This window comes from Petaurus breviceps, unplaced genomic scaffold, assembly GCF_028583685.1.
Source record: "Petaurus breviceps papuanus isolate PSGF00001 unplaced genomic scaffold, PetGlider_PUasm1.0 164, whole genome shotgun sequence".
Lineage (NCBI taxonomy): Eukaryota > Metazoa > Chordata > Mammalia > Diprotodontia > Petauridae > Petaurus > Petaurus breviceps.
This window is the reverse complement of record NW_027185735.1, coordinates 6079644-6099152: the sequence shown is the minus strand read 5'-3', so window position 1 is coordinate 6099152 and position 19509 is coordinate 6079644. Positions and strand designations below refer to the sequence as shown.

Here is a 19509-nt window from a genome sequence, read left to right as displayed (position 1 = left end):
TTTGTAGACAGTCTAAAAACTTGACTTCTTAGCACTCCCTACTCCCTTGTCTCTCACTCCATTACTTTGGTGCAAGATTGAGGCCTAGTTATTCTTTTCTGTTTTACCTGTTGCCATGACAAAAGAATTCATCATCAAATGACCAACTTTCTGATAACAAGCCTCTCCAGTTAGCTAACCTGGTTTTCAAATGACAGGCACAGCTTGTTGCTAGGGCTATAAGAATCTTTGCTTTCCCATCCAAGTAAAACCAGCTGGAACTTTGATTCTGGTAGCACGGCCTTTGAAGATCCATGTTCACCTTAATGGCATGATGAGGCATTGAGGTAAGATCCGTTCTGTGGATAGAGCATCAAAATACATCATTTTGCCAATTTATAGTAGATCATATTTTGTGCTTACTACTTTTATTTAAAAAGAAAATGTATTATTTTTTTTTGTAACAGGTTTAGACCTATTCTCCAGTCTACAGAATTATTGTGAATCTAAAGGGAATGTATTTTTTTAAAGTCACACAAAGAAATTTAAAGTTAATAATTTTCAATCTTATTTTTAAATTATTAAAATTGGACTTAGTTGATCTAGAGAAGTGTTAGTTCACATTCAGGACTTCACAAGAAGAGAATGAAAGAGGTTTCAGGAAGAAATTATTTATAATTTGGGAGATGTTTGACTTCATATTCCAATATAGTCTAGTCATTCTAGTGTGTGATTTTGTAAAATTTTTATATTACCCTGATTACTCTGTTTTATATACTATTCAAGAATACTTACAATGGTGGATAATTAGTGGGGTACTACATGGTTTTCTCTAAAAGATGTGAACAAATTTTAAGCACTTACTCCTTTTTGAAAATGGCTTATTGCATATATTTTATTAAATATCTTAAATAATAATCTGGAACTTGGGATCCTTAGTCTAATATATAGTTTTGTATCTTATGATCAGGACATACAGGATCATAGATTTAAAATTTCAGAGGACCTCAGAAGCCATGTAGCATTTTATATATGAGGAAGCTGAAACCTGCCTCAGAGGCTTGCCGAAGGTCACAGGGATAGTGAGTCAAAGGTAGAATTTGAACCCAGGTCCTTCAACTCCAAAGGCAGTGCTTTTTCTAATTTACCACATGCCTCCCATTGTGTTTGATTTCTTTGTTATTCTATTTATAATTTAACAGTATTCTTATTTTCGTAACAGAGTCTTAACTTTGTAACCCTGAAGGAGGAAATCTCTTTCTATAGTCATATCATTTTTTGTACATTTTCAGGTTATAAGGCACTGTGCTTTGTGTAAGGACTAAAGAATATAGTTTAAACAACCTAACCTTTTAAGTGTTTAGTTAACAAACATGTAAACATCTTTTGGAAAGATGACTAACTGAAAACCTAAAAAAAGATGTGATTTTTTTTTATGAACTTAATATTTCAGAATAAAATATAAGTTTACAATGTATAAGTTGAAGATAAATATGTAAAATTTTAAAATGCTTTACTCATAAATCATATAGTTCTATTTAAGATACATGTTAAATATCATCCTGTACTATAAAAATAATTAACAGAATTTACTAAATCAGATTGTTAAGCTTACAAAACTAGTAAGATGACAAGAAAAATTCTATTGGTGACAAACTGTTTTCTTAAGCAAATACATAAAACATAACAGTTTTGCCACAAAATGTACTAGAAATTAATATAGTGCTACCTTTGAAAAAATTACAACAGCTAATAATTTAATCCTTGAAACAAAATTATTTTTAAAAAGAATTAACCTAAAAAATTAAATTAAAATGTTTACTGTTGCATCAGTTCTTTTATGCCCTATAAAAATGCCAACTAAAATTCCACAGCATAAATTGTTCTATTTATGTTCATTAAGTACAGCTTGAATTTTACCTTAGGAACATCTTCTGTAACTACATATCTAATGTTGTTCACTAAATGAGGAAAGTATTGATCCGCATATGCAGCTCAAATCGATCATCCTGACAGCCAAAATTACAGTAATCTGTCAGTATTGACAACTCTTTCAAGTTTTGATACCTCCTCTTTACTTGTCTGGCCTCACTTGTATTTGAAATATATTTTCTTGCAATTTCTAGTTTTGTCAGGGTAAGTATTTTATAGTGCTTAATATCCCTTGATCCCAATTTATTGGGTTGATCGTGCAGTTTGAATTGAAATGCAACACTGGGAAGCAGGAAGAGGCAGTGGTCTAAAAATTGGATCTAGAAGGTATTGTAGACCTGATTTTCAACCATTATTTTACTAGTTACCTGTTCAAAGAATTTTTTACAATGAAAAATTTCAAATCATCCTGTTAAATTCTTTTGATTCTAGCCACTAGAAACTGCTGATCAACCTAAATTTCTACTTAAAATTTTATTTTTATTATGTAAGACATCGTTTATGATTTATTAAATAATTAACAGGTGAGGTAGAAATTTAAAACTACTATAAAATATCATTTTTAATATTTTTGAACTGTTAAGTTTTTCATTACAGTTTGCCCTTTTCTTTAAATATGTAAATTTTTACATGTATAACTGTATGCTAATATACAAAAGCCTATGAGGCTAGGCATTTGTGCCCCAGAGTTAAGTTTGTGGCTTTTCTACCAAAATCAGTATTAATATTTTTCTCTTAACTTACTTTTGGATTTGATGCTTATTCTTAAATGCCTGAATTCAGGTTTTTTTTTTTTTAATTTACCAGACATTATCAGAACTCTAAGTTCTTAAAATATCCAGTTAAAATTAGTCATCCCAGCAAATCAATGTGATTTTCTTAGAGTGCTCATCTCTCCCATATTAAGTAAAATCCAGTGACTGCTAGAATCAATTTTACAAGCTTTTCTGTCAGAGTTTTAAAGCCTCTCTCGACCTTATTAAAATTATTCTCTTTTTCTAAATAAGACTCAGCCACCTTACTGTTCCTCACTCAGAGTAGTCCATCTTCTGTCTCCACCTCTTTGAATTCCTTGTTTCCTTTTAAATTCTACCCAGGTAACACCTTTTGCATGAAACCTTTCTTGATCCTCCAACTGCTAGATCCTTTTCCCCATAAATTTTACCTTGTATTCATTTTGTATTTACAGATTTATGTACATTTCTTTCTCTTCAGAATTTAAGCCTCTTGAAGGCAAATTCTATTTATTTGTGTCATGTCTCCAATGCCTAGCACAATTCTGAAAAATAAGCACTTAATAAATATTTTTGTTGATTGATTCTATTGTCCAGATAGACTAAAATATGCACACCAAATTAAAACAAAACTGATTGGTACTGCTGATGCATTTTGCCATTAACTAGAACACAAATTTGAAACCTTCTTAACAAGGTTTGTCAATATTTCTCCCATTTCATCTTACAGGAAAATTTAATTATTTGAGACCATATATTTTATGTAAATATTACATATTTATTTCAAGTACAGTTGTTCCCATCTTAAGAATTGCATTCCAAAAATTTAGTTGGCAAAATAGTTCAGATCTTGAAATAACTTTTTACCTGTTATAGCTGTTAGACTACTAAGCCATTCCATAAAACCCTTATTTAACTTCTGATGTGCCTGAAGTTGTTACCCTATAATATAGACAATGTACAGAACCAAACTTGTGTGTATAATTATCTTTGTATGTGGAAATATATTCACAGATCCAACTTAGAATGCCACTGACCTTTCTTCCTCCACTACCAAAAAAAATAAAACCTCACCCCAAAACAGGGACTCCTCTTCCTTGATGGAGAATACAAGAATAAACAAAACCATTCCCTGGCTTCTATGTTTCACCCTTCACAAAGTTAAACACACTGCCTTTTTAGGGTTTCTAAGACTTCCTCCTGTACCACCATATGTTATTTTCTTATACTTGTTTCCTATTAAAAAAGACAAAGGTTGCAAAAAGAATTTTTAACGGGGCATCAGTGAGGGGAACACTCTCCATCAATGCAGATTAACTTCTCTTTAAATTATACTTTTAGAGAATCGCTGCAACACTGAGGAGTAAAGTGACTTGATAATGATCACATAGGTAATATGTATCAGAGGTAGCTATGCTAAGTTCTAAGGGTACAAAGAAAGGCAAAAGACAGTCCCTGTTCTCAAAGATCTCACAGTCTAACCTCATCATCTTCTTCTCCACCCCCATTATCCAATTAGTGGTCAAGTTGTGCCATGCCCACCTTCACAACATTTCCTGTATGCCCCCCTTCTCTCCCCTGACATCATCCTCATGGCTTCTCATTGAGATAGTTGCCACTGGTTGATTTACCTTCCTCAGTTTCAAGTCTCTCCCACTCTATTCTCCACTCAGCTGTCAAATTATCTTTCTAAAGTACAGTTCTGACCTGGTGTAGTGCCAGTGTAATATTTACAATACTGACCATGACTATAAACAGTCCCATATAGTGCTTGATGGAAAAATATAACAGATTCTCTACATAGAGAACAGAACTAAAATATTTAGACACCAGAAAACCAAATCCCAAAACCAGTAAGCTGATTCCATCAAAGTGCCAAAGAAATATAAACCATAACAAAAGAGCCACAGCATCATTTAGCCTTCCCACAAATCAATATAAGATCAGTATTTACTCATGAACCTCTCTATCTCCTTGCCTAAGCTCCTCTCTCTCCCCATCTCTCTAGCTCTGACTCCTGGCTTCCTGTGGCTCTGCTCTACCCTTAAGCAAACTCCTCCTACCACAGACTCCATGTGACTACATTCAACCTATTAGGGGGCAGAGTTTACTTTCAAAGCAGGGAAGGTCTTTAAATTCCCCTAGGCTTATTAAAGGGCAGGGAAAATCTTCAAATTCCCATTCCCACTACACGGATCAGCTCCCTATTCAGTAAACTTAAGCGTCTCCTTATTAACTCCAGGATCAAATGCATATTCCTTTCTTTGGTATTCAGAGCTCTTCATAATCTGGCCCCTTTCCTCCCTTTCCAGTCTTAAACCTTACTTCTCTCCATGACTCTATAATCCAGCAATACTCCAAACCTCCTTGCAGTTCCTCAAACACAACACTCCATCTTTCAGTACCAAACATTTTCACTGGCTCTTCCCTGTGCCTGGAATGCTCTCCCTCCTTATCTCCACTATTTGGCTTCCCTGACTTCCTTCAAGTCTCAGCTAAAGTTCCACCTTCTGCAAGGAACCCTTCCTGGTCCTTTTTTTTTTTTCTTTTTTCAAATGCTTTATTAACTTCTGATTTACATCATTCATTTCCACCAGATTTTGAGTTACAAAATTTCTCTCCGTTTTTCCCTTGCCCACCACCCCAAAATAGCAGTCCCACAGGATATCCCCTCCTCCAATCTGCTCTCTCCCATATCTTCTCCCATACCCCCTTCGACTTTTCCAGTACGGCATGGTGGATCTCTATGCCCCAGTGCCTGTATATCTTATTTCCCAATTACATGTAAAATAGTATTAATAATAGTATATATATATATGTAATTTTAAACATTTGATTTTACAACTTTGAATTAAAGATTCATTGCCTTCCTCCCTTGTCACCCACCCTTACTGGGAAGATAAGCACTTCAGTATAGGTTGAACATGTTTAGCTGATACAAAACATTAACATTGTAGATATATTGTAAAATACTGACTATATTTCCCTCCCTCATATTCCACCTCCCACTTGTTCTATTCTCTACTTTGATCCCGACCCTTTTCAAAAGTGGGTACTTCCACCTTCCCTCCTCCTCAGCCTGCCCTCCCTTCCATCATTCCCCCTCTCATCCACTTCCCCCCCTACTCTCCTCTAGGGTGAGATACTCTATTTAGTGTGTATTTCATTCCCTCCCCAAGCCAAATTCAATGAGAAGAAGGTTGATCCATTCCCTTTTGCCTTCCTATTCTTCCCCTCCATTGTAACCATTTTCCCTTGCCTCTTCTAAATGAGATAGTTTACCCCATTCTGTATCTCTCCATCACTTCTCATTATATTCCTCTCCCACCTCTTAATTTCACCTTTCAAGTATCATCCCTTCCTGTTAAATTGGTTCTGTGTCCTCTATGTATACCTATAAACATATATACACACATTCACATAGTATTCATATGCCCATATACCCTCCGATATAGACATATATATATATATGTGTATATATATATATATATATATTTCTATTCCCTTCAACTATTTTCATACTTGAGAAAAGTTTCATCAGTTACAGTTATTTTTCCCTGTAGGAATATTAATAGTTCAACTTTGATAAGTTCCTTATGATTTCTTTTCCCTGCTGACTTTCTCATGCTTCTTCTCTTGCTTCTTGTATCTCAATGTCAGATTTTCTATTCAACTCTGGTTTTTTCATCAAGAATGCTTGAAAGTCCTCTATTCCACTGAATGACCATATTTTCCCCTGAACATGAAACTCAGTTTTGCTGGGTAGGTGATTCTTGGTTTTAATCCCAGCTCCTTTGACCTCCAGAATATCATATTCCAGGCCCTTCAGTCCTTCAAGCTGCCAGATCCTGTGTTATCCTGATTGTGTTTCCACAATATTCAAATTGGTTCTTCCTGGCTGCTTGTAATATTCTCCCCTTGATCTGGGAATTCTGGAACCTGGCTATAATATTCCTAGGAGTTTTCTTTTTGGGATCTTTTTTCAGGAGGTGATCAGTGGATTCTTTCAACCTCTATTTTGCCTTCTTTTTCTAAAACATCAAGGCAATTTTCCTTGAGAATTTCTTGGAGGATGGTTTCTAGGTTCTTTCTTTTATCATGGCTTTCAGGTAGTTCAATGATTTTTAAATTATCTCTCCTGGATCTATTTTCCAGGTCAGTGGTTTTTCCAGTGAGATATTTCACATTGCCTTCTATTCTTTCATTTGTTTGGATCTGTTTAACAGCATCTTGATTTCCCCTCAAGTCACTAGCTTCCCTTTGGTCCATTCTAAATCTGAGGGAATAATTCTCCTCAGTGAGCTTTTGAGATTCTTTTTCCATCTGGCAAATTCGGCTTTTTAAGGCATTCTTTGCCTCATTGCCTTTTGGAGCCTCTTCTGCCATTTAGGTTAGTCAGTTTTTTAAGGTGTATTTTCCTCAGTCAGGCTGTTGACTCTCATTTCATAATTTTCTTACATCGTTCTCATTTCTCTTCCCAGTTTTTCCTCCACTTCTCTTATCTGCTTCTTAAGGCCCTCTATGGCCTGTAACCAGCTCATATTTTCCTTTGAAGCTTTTGATGCAGGAGTTCTGACTTCACTGTCTTCCTCTTTTTCCATGCTTTGATCCATTTTGTCTCCAAAATAGGAGTCTAATGTTGGATTCTTCTGTTTGTTTTGCTTCCTTTGCCTGGTCATGTTGCCACTCAATTATTTGACTTTTGGGCTTTTTGCCACCAGACAGGGGAGCTTCCGTCCCAAACACTGGGGTTTTCTCAGCTGCCGGAGGTATTAGTTGGGTGCCCTCTCTGAAGCCTCCACGTGCTCTGGCAAGCTGGACACACACCCCAGGACCTCCCCCTAGACTGCAATCCAAATCCAAGCAGGTTAAAGCAAGCAAATTACCCCTCAGACTGGTCACTTGGTCCCCCTACACTCTGCAGGCCAGGAGCTGAAGCTGCAGTTAATAAATGCTAGTTGACTGACTACAAGATAAAGTGTAGATAATTTCAGCAGAGGACCTGAAGAAAACAAGGAAAGCCAGGAGACGGAAATAAGTAGCTAACCCTCCTCTTTGAAACCTTGATAGGCATGAACCCCATATTAAAGAATACCAAAGAAGATAAAAAGTGATGGCAGCAGAGGAAATTGTATTCTTAGGTCAAATACAGTTTGACAGTATGGTTCCACATGTGTCAGTCTAGACAGTTGGATTGTATAACAATGAACCAGCAGGGTGATAAAGAATTCCAAAACTGATAAACTGTAGTTTATCTGCTGTGATAAAGTAGTAATTTTTTTTATCAAAACTCATACATTACTTGTTTATAAGTGAAAATTGGATCAGAAATTTATACCCATATTATTTCTTACCTCCCAATATAATATGCTTAAACTAATATGTAAATTAAGACAATAAATCATCTCTTTTGCAATTTGGATTTTCTTGCGAGAAGAAAATGGAATAAAAGTAGAATTTGAAGGAGCTGTTGGGGAACTGATTTAGACTCAAGAAAATTAAATGTATAAAATGTAAAACTGAAATTAAGTTGTTAATGTTCAGCTTTAAAATTGTGAGTTTTAATTTTAATTCAAGATTATTTTTTTCTTTTCACACTGCTTAAACAATGAGGCTTTTGATATTAAATTTTTAATAGCTGAACAATGGAAATAGAATTAAGTTATGGGTCACAAATCTTTTCACTTCTTCCCAAAAGCTTCTCTTTTTAAACACTAGAATACTATTAGAATCCTGACTTATGTTTGCCAAACCAATGTTACCACCCATCTGTTCATGCCGATTGTGAAGAAGGTTCAGTTTTCAGGGAAGCCTTGCATTTCACATAAGGTATGTGAAGTGAAATTTCACAAGGGACATGATGAATACTGATTCTTAATGATAAACCTTTTGGTGCCATCAGGGTTGGCATATGGTCCAGTATGATATGAAAGCTTGGGTTCCCTGGCTTTACTTCTTTGGCGTGCAGTTGACAAAACATGGTTCTTGAGCATTATTTCACTGGACACCAATCATGGGCAGCAGGAACTGCCCATTTAACTCTCTGTGGGAAGGAAGCCCAAACAGCATTCACAATAGTGCCATTGTAATGTTGCAAACTGCTCTGAACAGCTTGAGAGCGCTGAGGAGGAAGAAGGATGGGGTTGCTTTACTAATTGCAGCTCAAAATAGAAAAGGGGGCAAAAATAGATATTGGAACCGATGTCTCTACATTTGTTCATTTGTTTGAGAAGAGTTTTTACTTTCATTTAAATTGTATCCATTGAAGTAAATTAGTATAATTAAATAACCACTTGTAGAACCTTTGTGTTAGTATTTGATTTATGTTTTAATAGTACATGAAGTTCAGAAAGGACAAAGAAAAATTTTAATTTGGGACTTTTATACACATACATGCATATAATATATATATTTTTTTAATCTAGAGTTGTATTTACTCTTTAAAATGAAAATCTCATACACAAAATCGAGAATAAATTAATTTTAGCATAATAAATTATTGATATATTAATATTAGTAAATATGATATCTTAATAAACACATCTAATAAATATTAAACAATGGATTTTATACTGAATGACAACAATTCTAAGCATATCAGATTTTGTTTCTTAGCTACTTTGCAGAGTTTGGTTTTTTTTTTTCTATTCCTGAAGCAATGCATGCCCATAATGTTTGTATAAATACTTATTACCGGGCTTTTGTTTTCCTCTTGGTCAGTTTAGTCAGCAAACAGTTGTAGAGTTGAATATTAGTCTTTCTCTTACTGAGAACCAGTGCTATATTGTGTTTGTTTGTTTTTTTTTAATGGTGACATTTTGTATCCCCAGGGAGTCTGGCCCTGCAGTCATACCGTAGATATTTACATAGAGGATTTTTAAATTGGGCTAAGTAGTTGATTAATGTGTGTCATGATAAAATATCAGGGAGGGATTTTTAAAGAAAACTTTCTGTTCTATTAGAAACTAGGGGAGGATGGGGAAAGGAAGAAGAGGAGGAATCTGTGCTAAACAGATATTTGTGTAATATTTAGTGATCTTTGGTTTTGTTAAAATTACTAGTATTGCATCTCCTTTTAAATGATTTAGTGAATGTGCCTCACAACTGCATTTCAGAAATAGTAATTCATTAAATGACCATTCTTCCTCTTGCTACAGAATAGTAGATTATATTTAAGTCAAGATTAATGGATAGATTTTGATGTTAAAGGCCAATCTCTAAGTCCATCACTCCCTGGAGGCATATAGTGCATTAGTTTAAGGCCTTGTGCTGCTTATCTTAGATAGTATGACACTGTCTTAAATGACAGTTTGCTGTACTTTGTTACTGCTTACTCTTGGTAATAAAATCACTTTTTTTTGTTTCCTGATAATTATAATATTAAAACAATCTTAATCAAATTAGTGTAAAATTAGGTTAGTGATAGCTCTTAAGTAATTGTATACTGTAAATTTTATTTTTCCTATTTTAGTCTTTGACAGGATTTTGAGTTTTAATATTAAATCCCAATAGATTTAGTTTCTTCAAATATAGGTCTTTGAAAATGTTACTAAAAGAAGGAATACAATATTATATTTTTTCATTACATAAGGTGTTTTATCTTTTAAGAAAAATTTTGCTGTTAATGTTTATAAAAGAACTTATTCAGTCCTCTTATAATTATGCTGTCACTGCACATTTCAAGAATAGCTTTTAAAGTAGATATTGTCAAGTTACAGTGCAAGGTTTTGTTTTCTCCACAGATTAATTGAAATCCAAACTAGTTTTTTCTTCTGGTTATATTATTTCTTTTCATCTCTTATTAAAATCCATGCATATTTTAAATAATTACAGTTATTTTAATTTTCAGAAATTATTAAAATATTCATAAAAGCAACAAGACTTTTCGGAATCTTTAGGCTTGATTCCAGAGACTAAATATTAAGGTTAATTTTTTAAAATTAACATTAACCCCAGTAGAAAAGATAATGAGTGCTTAATTTACTTAAAATTTTCATATAATAATTGAGTGATTTATAAACAATTAAGTCAAAATTTTATCCAACTTCAGCTTGCATTAATAGAGCTACACTCTCACTGCCTTAGCACCTGTTATGGATTTTGAGTCATCTGGCAATCCATGGGACTTAAAGTACCAGGTGTCCTGCCTCTCTCTTAATTGAGATGCAGTGTAAACAGTATAGACTTAGCAGTATGGTTAAAGGGATAGATTCAAGCCTAGCTTTGTTTTCCCTGATAAATTACAGCTTTTCCTTAATGATAGATATTGTCAAATTCTGAAGAATTTCATAATAACAGTATATTTTAAAGTTACGGAAAGTGATGAATCATTTATCCAGTAAGCAGTCCTTTAATAGCAGCAGCAGTGGTAGTGGCAGTAACAGTAGTAGTAGCATATAAAGCATACACTATTAATGACAGAGAAGATTTGTGTTTCTCTTTGTTCAGTGAATTATACGTATGGCTACTCACGTGACAAAGCATACTTCTCTTTCTAGGCCTTGATGAGAAATTAGCTTCTGTAAAAAGTAATTATTTCTGCTTCTCCCTAGTTCCTTACTAATAAAGTTATTTCAAGCCAACAAATCAGAAGTACCTTTTAATCCATCTAGTACCTATTGAATCTCTGTTTCAGAGAAATATACTTACTGTGCAGTACTAGCTTGTAGTGCAATAGATCTAGCAAACACAGAGTTTTTAAGGTTTATGGCACTAAAACTTTTGAAATACTCTGTATGTATATATCTTATTTTTGTTTTACAAGCCTCTTGAATAATGCTGTCACCAACATAATTCTTATAAAGACTTCAAGAACTCTTGAAAAAAATCAGTATGACCCAAATGAGAAATGTTCACTTGACAAAAATAATCACCTAATAATACATAAATAAAAATAATCACATAATAAGAATTTTCAACTATGGGTGCAGTATTCCAGATCTAAACTAGTATTAATATTTTATATAATAATACTAATATTTGGCCATTCTTGAGTCAACTCAAGTGTCCAGTTACCATTTTCCCCCATGAAACATTGAGAACTGAATTTCTCATATCTATGCCTATACTTGTTCCAGTTTTTATGTGTTAACAAATAAAAAATCAAAATGAAAGTAACATTACAACATGGAAATCTGCATTAATTAACAGGGCATTCAGAGATAAAGTGAGTCTGCAATGCAGTTTTAAATGTCATATATGCTAATATCTCACTATAAAATTACTCAGTGCCAAAAGTTGTTTCCTAAATATGCATATCTCATTTAATTAATAAACATGCATTTATGTGCACTGGAAAGAATATTCAGGATCTTGTATACCACAGAACTGTCGTCAGGATTCATTCTATAAGTCTTGCTATAAACCTATAAACCTTGCCTATTTGAGAAATGGTATTATAGAAGTTCATAATTAGAGTATAACAGTATCCACAATAATATAAAGTAAAACAACATTTAGAAACTTCAGAACTCTGATCACTGTAATGTCCATTTGTGAGTTCAGAGGACTGATGGTGAAAAATGCCTCCAACCCCATGGTAGAAAAGTGGTGGACTAAGGTGTGGAATGATGCATACATTATCAGGCATGGCCAAAATCTTGATTTGTTTTGTTTGATAGTTCTCATTTTTACCAAGTAATGTTCTTTTAGGCTGTGAGTAGTCAGTAAATGATAGTTATGTCAAAAATTAAGAAGCATCACTAAAATAATTTTTAAAAAATTTTGTAGTAAGGCCAAAATACAAAAACAAAACAAAAAAAATGATAACTACCAACATAAGTAACATGTTAACTCATTTTTTTTCTTCAAATGAAAAACCTATTTGAGGAATTTGGAGAGAGATAAGAGGAAAAGCTATAGTTAATACTGTGGATGTTGCAGCCATTTTGAAAAATATTTGGAAGCAAAAGCTTTACCAATGCAGATGATAGAAAATAAACACCGGTACATTTTCCTTGTCTTCCTTCTCATTCTCTTCTAAATGTGAGGCAGCATGTTGCAGTGAAAAGCATAATTACTCTAGAATTTTAAAGAGCCTGGATTAAAAATCTCTATCTGACCCTTACTACCTATGTGGTGTTGGTCAAGTCACATAACTTTCCCCAGCCTCAGTTTCCTCATCTGTAAAAGTAAAGGGTTGGACTAGATGGCCTTTGAGGTCACTCAGCTGAAAATGAGGAGTTCTTATATCTTTTTTGTGTCACAGACCCCTTTGGCAGTCTAGTCAAGCCTGGAGACGCCTTCTCAGAGTAAAGTTTTTAAATGCATAAAATAGCATACATAGTATAATAAAGAAACCCAATTTTGTTGAAATACAGTTACTAAAATATTTTTTAACCTTCACGGACCTCAAGTTTATTTCAAGACTATGAAATGTTTTAGTCCCCATGACCACTTAAAAAATGGGAGAGGAGCAAACTTTTTTATATTGAGGCCTTTTAATTGCAGCAGCAATAGTAGTAGTAGTATATAAAGCATTCAGTATTAATGACAAAGAGGATTCCTGTTTCTATTTGTTGAGTGAATTGTGTGACTCTACTCTTCGGTCTCCAATTTGGCTTTTTTACTCATTATATCCTACAGTTTCAGAGATGTCTGTTTGACTGGCAAAGGTTTCATTGATTAAACATCTTGCTTCTTTTTGCCAAATTTTTATATTTATATATATATATTTATATAAATATTTATATTTCTTAGAAATAATGTTTGAGGAAACCTACTACTACTCCTTTCAAACAGTTTTAAATATTATTAAAATTCTCCTCCTTGTCTTGAGCTGTTCTATAAAATTGGTGCCTCTGCATTTGTTTTAAATTTAATCACTTATCAATGTAATTTCCATGTATTTTTCCTTCTGTTCCTGTAATGCTTAAAGCCTTTGTATAAAAATACAAAGCAAAAACATCTGCCAAAAATGATTTTGAAATGTACTTTCATCTGATTTTTGTCTTTGGGCTTTTCTTCAGAGATTCTTCCTCCTACAATATTAGCTTCTTAGGGTAGGATAAGTCATGTCTGTATAGAGAACAATATTGGGAGTTTGGAGGGGTTTTTGTTGTTGCTGTTAGGAAGTCTTTTATCCTAGGAGTCACGTGCATTCCAAAATAGAATTTATATAAGTAATTTAATGTATTTATATATTTATGATATATTTATATAAACAATTTAAATTGAATTGTGTTATAAGCCTTTGAAACATGTCTCTAAGGAAAAGCAACACATTATATCTCTAAGGGGAGAGTTATGATTTCAAAGAAAAAGCAACACATTAACAAAAATTTGCACCAGGCCTTCTTTTCTTTTTTTGTTTTTTAAACACAGATTTGGGTTATTTATTTTGCTATTACTGCTTAGGAAAATAGTGTCTCTGTGATCAAATAAAAAGTCCTCTGTTTAGTATCTACATCCCTTCATAACCTGACCCTTTCCTGCCTTTTCCAGGCTTCTTACTCTTTAGTCCCCACCACACATTCTTTGATCTATCTTCCCTGGGCTACTTGGTGTTCCTCCAAAATGACTGGTCTCCATGCCTTTCTCCTGGCTATTTCCCATTCCTGATATGATACCCTTATTCACCTCTTGATTTTCTTCTTTCAAATCTAAGTTTAGATCCCACCTTCCGTGGGAGATGTTTCCTGGTCTCCTCCATTGGGAGGTACCTTCCACTCTGAAATTCTCTCCCATCTACTCTATGTGTATTTCATTATTTACGTGTATCCCTGTCACCCCTTTTGAGAATATGAGCCCCATGAGGTCAGGGACAGTTTTTACCTTTTCTGTATCCCTAGTACTTATCACAGGACTTTGCACAAAGTAAGCTCTGAAATACTTTTCAGTTCAGATCATTTTTGTTTCTCTTAATCCAGCATCTCCTTTACTTAGACACAGACCTTTATTGACTTTTACAAAGACCATAAAAAAGAAATCCTTGTGTGGGTTCATGAGAATAATATTTTGCATTTTTCTGCATATATTCTATTTCCTTACATAGGGTTTCCACTGAGAGATTGTGAGCTCCTTGAGAACAGAGACTCTTTCTTTTTTTTGTTTTTGTATCCCCAACATTAAGCACAGTGCCTCGCACATGGTAGACACTTAATAAAATGCTTGTTTTGTAAATTGGTTAGATAGCAGTGAGACACTGTAGCCTCAATTGGGTAAGGAGTAAATTGCTTCCCCCCCCTTTTTTTTAGCAGGGGGCAAGGCGGAGGGAGGCCCAGGGAGACACTCAAGGAGTACCTAGCTAATGAACCTGAAGGTATAAGGTATATAACAAAGGCTGATTATAAGGGATCCATACGGACAGACCGTTCACTTTTTATATATGTAAAATGTTTGTCTAAGATTCTTATTAATAATTTAGTAGCTCATAAGAAGGGTTGGCAAACCCGAGTAAGATGAAGGTAGAAAGTAAAACCATTTAGGAACAGCTAAAAAGAGTAATTATTTTATACAAATGAGGTGCAAGAGGAAGAATTGATATAGAAGAATTAGATGGGGGAGGAGGACTGGCAATTCTGGTAAACTACTTTCATCAAGAATGGGTTTAAGAGGGAACGATACATATATATATTTAGAAGAATATAAAAGTTTTCTAAATTCAGAAGAAATAAAACAATAGGGGCATGGGGGGAGGACAAGGGTTCATCTTTAGAAGGGAAAGTGAGGAAACAGGTAAAAGGGGGTATAGAGGGTCTTTAGATTTATGGAAATGGTAAGATAGGGGAGGGATCCTTGGAGGGAGGTAGACAAGTAATAGGAGGGCAAGGTAGTGGGTAGAAGTAAAGTAGAGGAGGAAGGAGTGATAGGAAACGAGATATGCACAAACAAAAACAAAGATAAGGAGTAGAATATGTTTGGAAAAGTATATGTTTATATATGTGTATGTATATATAGCTATAGAGAAACATATCTAAACTTTATTGAAGCCTTCTGAGGGGTTGGGGGAGGGAAAAAATGAACAAAGTAAAGAAGTTCACAGCAGAGAAAAAAGAAAATTTACAAGGAAGCACAGAAAAGATGGACAAATCTCAACAGAACGTGTATTTATCATACAGGCTTTCTTGAAATGAAAATGTTACGTATTTTGAATCCTCTCTTATGTTCTATGCACACGATATATTTTTTTATTGTATTTAAGTTCCAGTATTTAAATTTATAATATGTTTTTGTTTCTTTTCTTTATTCTTTATTTGTGTTCTGGCCCTTGAGTCTAAAAAAAAACCTAGGGAGTTATTAATGGATTTACTAATAAGTGGTATTTTGCCTTTGGAAATCAGAACTCTGCTCTTAGAGAGAAAATATTTTGTTTATTTATAGGGGTGTGTGTTTGTGTGTAATTTTCAGGTTAGAAATTACTACGGTAGGTAGGGAAGATACAGTGCCTGCTATGTAAAGGATAAAAGATTATTCAGGAGAAAACAGTACTAATCTAATTACAGAAATTTCAAAATTAGCCCTAACTTTGTGATAACTTCTTTTTGACAATATTGTAGTAAAGAGTCATGCTTCAGGTTAAGAGTTGAACATCATATCCTCAGGTCCCTTCCTCTAGGATTTTGATAACATACAGATTTCAGGAAGAAACTAAGTGGCATAGTGAATCGAATGTTGGACTAAGCATGTGGAAGACCTAATTTGAATATCGCCTCACATGTTTGTTAGCTGTGGGATCCTGGACAAGTCACTTAACTTCCATCAGCCTCAGTTTCTTCATTTGTAAAATGAGGCTAATATAGCATCCAGCATACAAGGTTGTTGAGAGGTTCAAATCAAGTGATATGTAAATTTTAACTATTATTTTTGCTTTTTTAAATTCAGGGACCCTACTTTTTTTGTTAAGAAAATGTAACATTAAAAACTACATTCAACATGGTAAAAATAATTGCATCTCTAAACTGTTATTGATAACTTACTGCTGTAGCAGGTTGATGCATAAAATGGATGGGGCAAGCTCCTCTTCCAATTCCCCATTCCAAAAATTAATTTAATACTTCATACTCCAGTAAAGGTCATAAGAAATCAAACTGATAAGAACAGATAATTTCACTTTATTCTATCAATGTCTGGTACAATACAAAATGTTGCTATAAATTTGGCCATACAGTTAAACTTCTGGCAGGTCTGCCGAATAGGAAAAGCTGTGTTACACAGGACAAGCTACTTACCTTCCCAATGCCCTACTCAACTTTCTAAGATGATGTATGTTGCAGAGAAGGTCATAACCTGCATTGGTACCGTGAATTTCCTCTTCCAGGAGTTGCCTCTATCGTGAAACCAAAGGCCATTCTCTATCCCCTATTTGAAATGTATTCTAACAACATACCTTAATTTCTATTTAGACAAGATATTTTATTGAGAATTTACACATAAAGCAAAAGTGTATCTACATCCTGGAATGCCTAAACTACAGACTGTGACATGGAGCAAAATAACCAAGTATACTTATCACTTTACTTCACTTTCTTTAAAAGATAAGGCTAGATCATCTCTAAAGCCCATTCTGCCTTCAGATGGATTAAGTGAGGACATATATTCTGCTTGTATAGCCAGTTGGTTTTGTTTTGTTTTTTTTTTTGTCATTGTGTTGACTCCCTGTGTTGAATTTATAGGTAACCCTAAAGAAAATAACATAAGATGAGCAGTCACAGATAAGTTATGATCTGTGTCATTGGTGGGAATACGCATGTATCAGTGTGATCACAGATCCACAGAACTATTCGAGCATGTGAAAGTCAGTTTGCATATAACAGGAACACTAAACAAGGAAATGAAGTTGTTCAGTCATGTCTGACTCTTTGTTGCCTCCACCAGACCATACTGTCCATGTAGTTTTCTTGGCAAAGATGCTAGAGTAGTTTGCCATTGCCTTCTCCAATGGAATAAGGCAAACAGAAGTTGATTTGCCCGGGGTCATGCAACTGGTAAGTGTCTAAGGCCGGATTTGAGTTCAGGTCTTCCCCAGTGCTCTTTCCACTGAGTAACCTAGTTGCCTCCCCGAGGTGAAGATTTGAGTTTAATTCTGCATTTCCTCCGACGTTATTGGCAACACAATCTTGGACATATTACTTCACTTCTGGAAAATTTACTTAAATCCTCATATATAAAATGGCAATAATACTACCTAATATACCTCACAGGGATTGCTTGTAAGAATCAGTTGATGCCCAAACATGCACACGTACTTCAGGGTCAGTAAGACTGGCCTAAATAAACATAAAATAGCATCAGAATTATTATAGGAGTACATTCCCATGGGGAAGAAATCATTGGCACCAGAATTTTTTTAATTTACTCTTTAGAATCTTAATACTTATTTCATAAGCATTGTACCTGTCAATTCTTTTTATCTGCATGCTACCTCAAAATAAAATCAGCCCACGTATTTTTTCAGATTTAAAAGATTAAATTTAATTTAAAAGCCCGTATGCTTTTGAATGTTTTCATAATCCACGGGCTATGCCAGATAGTAAAATTCACTAGGTTAAATCCATATAGATTTAAGGTGACTTTTCAAACCTTAGGTTGTTATAGGTCATAGGTATTATATTACCCTAATGTAGAAAATAATTGGTGAAGAAAATAAAGAGATTCCATCTCTTAAAATGAGACCAACTCTGTTTTGAGTCTTCATTAGGATTTAACAAAGTATACATTAGTCAAGTGGCCATTATATATGACTTAAATATGTGCTGCTAATTAACCTTAGAATTTTATAGTGCCACTTAACATACAAGTGGAGTCCAAAGTAACTCAGTACCTACATAAAGATGTATATATCAACAGTAATTATAAATGGAAACAAATACATTTCTTATTATTATGATGAAAATCACCATCCGGTTTGTATGCAACATCTGATATTTGAAAATCCTCGAACAAAAGGTTTTAAAAAAAAAATGCCATTTTTAGCACAGATAAAACCTGTGGTAAACCGTAGTATAGAAAAGTCATGCTAGGACTTATATGAAGCTAACCTCCAGTTTCTTTACTGCCAGAACAGCATTGTTTACATAATGATATTGCTGTAAATAATTACATTAAAACACAAAATCAAACTGTTTATTAATAATGTTTCGAATACTAAATTGATAACTTGCAGAATGTAGGTCAGGTTAAAATTACTGTAGCTTTTGTGTTATCGTAGATATTTGCTCCTCTATTTTTAGAATAGTAATACCCTTTTCTGCTTTTTTTGAAAGTAAAACTGGGGTGGATTAGTGGATAATTGCATTGCTGTGATTGTAACACCTGTGTTATTTTTTTTTTTGATTGGCTAGTTCAGTATTACAGATTCCTACCAGCTAAAAATCTTTACCTTTTTACCCATTGGGTTTTTTTATTATCTTCTTTTGTCATGAATTGCTTTTGGTTTAAAACAATAACCTTCTCAGAAGAGTTCACAAATTTACAACTTTGAACATTTTCTTAAATTTCTATTGATTGGTTTGCCTTTCACATTTTTATCAACTTAGCCCTTCCACTTTACTTTTCTGTGTCAGTGGCAACATCCACTCACAGTAGGAGTACAGCTTGAGTTTCCCTGTTGTTGTTAGCCATTGAACTTGTGTGTGCCATTCAATTTATAGGTACTAATAACACTTCCCTAGAGAGCAGCCTTTCTAAGGAGTAAGTGTCTAGGTGATGTAGGAATTAACTACTTCAGATTATAGTAACCATTACAGATGCTAACAACACTGTTTGGGATTTTTACCATCATTGCAACACAAAAAGCAACTTGTTTGTGGGCTCTAGAGCATGGTTTATAATGCCTAAAGCAGTATCTCTTCAATTCATTATTTAAATGGGAAAAAAATATAAATAAAGTGGATATTTACTGTTCAATCTTTAAAAAAAAAACCCT

The 19509-nt window shown here is 34.0% G+C and overlaps 1 protein-coding gene and 1 non-coding gene across 5 annotated transcripts in view; one reads left to right on the top strand and one right to left on the bottom strand.

The window, feature by feature from the left end:
• Window positions 1-19509, top strand: part of RALGAPA1 (Ral GTPase activating protein catalytic subunit alpha 1) — a 323542-nt gene that overhangs the window by 286991 nt on the left and 17042 nt on the right. The window lies entirely within an intron of this gene.
• On the bottom strand, window positions 16526-16723 carry LOC138156997 (U2 spliceosomal RNA). The gene has a single exon (XR_011167258.1). It is a non-coding gene; the product is annotated as a U2 spliceosomal RNA (small nuclear RNA).